Source organism: Calypte anna, chromosome 2 (assembly GCF_003957555.1).
Source record: "Calypte anna isolate BGI_N300 chromosome 2, bCalAnn1_v1.p, whole genome shotgun sequence".
Lineage (NCBI taxonomy): Eukaryota > Metazoa > Chordata > Aves > Apodiformes > Trochilidae > Calypte > Calypte anna.
This window is the reverse complement of record NC_044245.1, coordinates 140466246-140471720: the sequence shown is the minus strand read 5'-3', so window position 1 is coordinate 140471720 and position 5475 is coordinate 140466246.

The following is a 5475-nucleotide window of genomic DNA, read 5'->3' as shown; positions in this document are numbered from 1 at the left end:
GGGTATTGGATTGATGAAAATTGATGGAAGGCTGTAACACAGCCAGTTGTCTTTATTAGAACATGAGTGCACCTGAAACACTGCATCCTACTAAGCTGCCGAATGTAAAGATTAAAAGCTCCATCCAATCTCACCTCTTCTGTTGTACTTCATTAGAAATCAAAAGTGAAAACCACCTCTACATTTAAGTCCACCATCCATTATTTTGGGCCTCTATATCACAAAATTCTCCTAGTAAATTAGATTGCCTCCTCAGAGTACTCCTGGAACTTTTAGTGAAAGGATGTTTTAGGACCTAACTTCTCCACTAATTAGAAGCATTTCATCTATCTCCAGCCTTCACTTACCTTTGACCAGCTCATACCCACACAAGGCTCTTCAAGCCCTAGTACCCTCTCTTATTGTCCTCTGCTCATATATACATCCTTGAATTAAATATACCAGGCACTTTTATTCTCATCTTAAAAGGAAGATTCTCTGTTCTACTTCTGAAATGAGGAAGCTTTTGAATAATGTTGAGGCACAAACACACCCGTACTGCAGCAGTGTGCCCCACCACCCCATGATCCATTCTGTTCTTTCTCACTTCCCTGTGCCCCTTTCCAGGCATCAGATCCTGTTACCCTTCCCCCTGAGGCATTCAAATATTTGACCTGAGATATTTGACCTCTGGTGTGTTCTCAATGTACTCCGTGATCAAGTCATCTTTCAACCAACCAGATTCCATCCTTCTTATATGTGGAATTTTTGGCAGGTCTTTGGATCAGTTTTTTTGCATACTCCACCTTTTATACATCCTTCAAATAATACAGAACCTCAGAATACAAAACCAATTCACCATCACTCAGTGCTGTAGGCAGAGATAACTCACTTCCATACACTCCTCTACCCTGTTCATATGCTAGCAGACCACATTTGGTCTTTATTTTTGTTGCTAAATAACATATTTAGAAAATTATGCTGAATTGCTCACTCACCATGACCCTAGAACTTTCTTAGAGTCACATCCTTGAAGGAGGAATTTGTCCACTATTTATTAAATGCCTGAATTTCTGTCCTACATATATAGTTTCAGGTTTAATTGTAGTACAGTATTATTTATTTGCATGGAACAAGTAACCCAAATATCTGTATGCAATAAGCTTACCCTCATTTAGTAGTCTGCAATTAATCAGTGGTTGAGTTTACATTTATGGTATTCAGATGATCCATGGAAATGTTCAATAGTTTAGACAGGCTGTCAATTGCCAATGTCAAACCCTAGCAACATCCCAAAATTCGCTACTGACAGCATTTTTTAATTTGTGAAATTTGTGAGATTCCAGACTTTCATCCATTTCAACACATACCTGAGTTATATCAAGTAGGACCATTAAATATTTTCCTTCCAACTACAAATAACTTCATGAGCAGGAACCACCCTGCTGAAAGAAAACAGACTTATTTTCTGTTGATTAATTGTGACTCTGTCATTTTGCTCAGTCTGAGCTGACATTGCAAAAGAAGAGTGTTCTCTGGGGGCTGTTAACAAAATTATTTTTTACCACCCCAGTTTCCTATTAGTGCCTCGGACACAATAAAAAGTTAGCTCCAGACATCACTGCATAGAGGATTCAGTCTTCAGAAAGCTCTTAACAGAATAGTACAACCCCACACAGAAAGGAGAACACAGGCATATTATGTCTGCTCTCTGCCTCTAAAATGCTAATATCAATCTCCAGATGGAATCCAGGCATCTTATTAAGGACTTATTTTGAGCTCCAAAACCTGTTTCTGAACAAGAAAATTTGCATTAACCCTCCCATATTACATTAGCATAACTGCAATTCATTTGTGGTCTCACTGTATTGATCTTTGTGCCAAAACTTTTACTCAAGCAAAGAAGAGGCTCATTTGCAGCTGCAGCTCTCTCCCCTGCTGCTTCACAACAATGTTAAACAGAGGCTTTATGCCACCCTCCTTGCATATGTTTTTCAGGTGGCTGCTAATCACCCTTTAGCTCTGAAGGAACATGGGAGCAAAAGAAAGGTCACTGGAAGGTTTTCTTTTTTTAATGCCTTGCCAGTGATTTTGGGGCATTTAATTGCAATTTTTTACAGAAGAAATGTCTGGTTTTGCAGTCAAACCTCTCTCTTGTTTTCTCCCCTCCTACCTCCTTCAAATGAAAACTTTTAGAATTAAAAGTCTGAAATTGCAATCCAGCCTCCACCCATCTGCTTGTCTCTTTGCATTTAGATGTGTGGCAGACACATCTTTTATGGTCAGACAGGGTGACGTGATTGCTCCCTAACTCACTCCTTCCAAAGAACATCATTCTAGTTTTGATGGTATCACATGTGTTTTATCTCAGTGTATGAATTGTATGTTTACACCAGTGTATGAAGTCACCCAAATCAGTTTACATCATTACCTTACCATATTATTGAGGGCTCCATCAGAGCCAGCTCAGCAGGAATGTTCCCACATGAGACTGATCAGCCTATCTGGATTCAACCCCTGTCTTCCTCCACAGAAATGCAGACCCAGGAGACCAGTCACCAGCTATAGAATAAGACCTGCAGAGACCTATAGGTAGACCTGTCCTGTTGAAAGTGCTATGATGACTTCAGGGTCTGTGGAGCAAGAAGAAATAATCAACTTAAGGACATGAAGATGTTTCCTAATTGTTAGGGTACAGAGTAGGAGGAAATTATGAAAGCCAGTCCTATAGGATCTTTGCTGTCAAACTGGGATTAACATCAGAACTCTTCCTATAGTCCAGCACTTTCCTAGTTCATTGCAAAAAAATAGTCATTTAATACATCAGGTTGGGTGGAAGCCCTGGAGGATCTCCAGGCCAACTGCATGCTCAGAGAAGGTCTGACTTAGATGTAGATTGCTCCCTGAGTTTGGTATCATGTACCAACTTGCTTTGGCTGCTGCCTGTCCCATCATTCCACTCATTAATGAAGACAATTAACAATCTCAGGATCAGTACCAAGCCCTGAGTAGCAGCAAGGGAGCAGACAGGGGTAGTTTGCCTTCCCTCATTGGTTCTGCTCAGTAGAGGACACATCAGGACTACAGGAGACCTCCATGCAAAGCCTTTCTCCAAGTGAGAGGTCCAAAATACTTAAGGTGATTTCCAGCTCCTAGGAAATGGTATCATGAAAGTAATTGGAGGCATACAGTATATTAACCATACTAGAGACCTTCTATGTATTTGCAAGCTTAATCTGAAGATAAATGACATAATCTGATCTCATAAAATTGATTTTGATGAAGAGCCACATTTTTCTAGTATTTATCTCTTTACTACTTATCTGAATGTAATACGTTGAAGTCCATGAATAGACCAAAAATTATTATTGGTCTTAAAATCCAATTTTTCACAAAATCCTGTTCCTCTAAAATCAAAAGTATTAGATCTGTGAACTAAGCAGAAATAATTTTCATCTAGATTTCCTGAACAGTTCCATTCACAGAATCACAGAATCACAGAATCACAGAATCCTAGGGGTTGGAAGGGACCTCGAAAGATCATCTAGTCCAACCCCCCCTGCCAGAGCAGGGCCACCTAGAGTACATCGCATAGGAACGTGTCCAGACGGGTTTTGAATGTCTCCAGTGAAGGAGACTCCACAACCCCCCTGGGCAGCCTGTTCCAGGGCTCTGTCACCCTTACAGTAAAAAAATTTTTTCGAATATTCAACTTGAACCTCCTGTGCTCCAATTTACACCCATTACCCCTTGTCCTATCACTGGTCACCACTGAGAAGAGCCTAACTCCATCTCCCTGACACTCCCCCCTTACATATTTGAAAACATTGATGAGGTCACCCCTCAGTCTCCTTTTCTCCAAACTAAAGAGACCCAGCTCCCTCAGCCTTTCCTCATAAGGGAGATGTTCCACTCCCTTAATCATCTTAGTAGCTCTGCGCTGGACTCTTTCAAGCACTTCCCTGTCCTTCTTGAACTAAGGGGCCTAGAACTGGACACAATACTCCAGGTGCGGCCTCACCAATGCAGAATAGAGGGGGAGGAGAACCTCTCTTGACCTACTAACCACACCCTTTCTAATGCACCCCAGGATGCCATTAGCCTTCTTGGCCACAAGGGCACATTGCTGGCTCATGGTCATCTTCTTGTCAACCAGGACCCCCAGGTCTCTTTCACCTACACTGCTCCCCAGCAGGTCAGCCCCCAACCTATACTGGGACATCTTGTTGTTCTTCCCCAAATGCAAGACTCTACACTTCCCCTTGTTGAATTTCATCATTCAAATCAGTCTCTGAGACTACATGAATGCTTAAGAAAAGAAACACCCTGGTGCTCTGCTGAAGAAAAGCTAAACTACTGGTAAGCACAGTTTGGATGCTCAGTTTACTAATGCAGCACTAGATCCAGCACAGTTCACTCTAGGGAAAAAAAGTCTTTCCTAGTTATCACAAAAATTACACATATCCCCAGGGAGATAAGTTCTGGTTCTGACTTGACTTAAAACAAATATTTGTTATTTTATCTTAGTCCTTATGATAAATGAGCCTCCAGTGGAAAAGTATCTTCAGATAAAATAACCAATGATTATAATTTTCCTCAGGCATCATGCTCTGGTTCAACTATAGAAACAGCTATGCCAAATAAACCATTTTCTTTAGAATTTCTGTGTGTGTGTGTGTACATGCCTTCACCTGCACACTTGATGTTTTTTTAAGAAGAGAATGTTAAGTAAAAGTTTTAATTCCAACTTAGGCTTCCAAATTGTACTACCACTACTTTGATAATAGTTACCAAAAAAAAAAAAAAAAAAAAAAAAAAAAAGAAAAAAAAGTACTAGTATCAGTGTCTTAAGACCTGAGACACTAGTCATACTGTAGTAAGGTTAGCTTTCTAACCTAATCTACCTGCACAGCACAGGCATCCACTTTGGCCAGGGAAATATACTACAGCCTGTCCTAGAATTACAGTGCTGTGATAATTCCTCCTGGAAGACTGACCTGTGCACTTCACCATGGCCTGAACCTACGTCTGGAGTATGGGCAGCACAAACACCTATCCTTAGAGCAGTGCCAGAAGACTTCTCCAGCAACATCCACTTCATCTGCTTTTAGAACATCTTGCCAACTAAACTCTCTCTAAAGTAAGCGTGGAGAAACAGGGACCTGCAAGGTGCAATGAGTCTATTTCAGGTATTTATCTTGGGATGACTCTAGAGGCACCCATGTCTCTGCATTGATTATAAAGACTGCCCAGTAATTAGCTCAAACTGACATCTACAGCACACAACTAACAATAATTTAAATGGATTTCACCCTATCTGTATCTGTGAGCCTTGCAGGGAAGTAGCCTATAAGAAGTTTCCTGATAAAACAAAGCCAGCTCGTGAAATCCAGGCCTATCAGAGATTACTTCTGTTTGGGGAACAAAAGGAGTTGAGGTTACAGCCCAGCATCCCAGAAAGGGATTTCTGCTGGTTACAAATATCTTGGCTTGGCA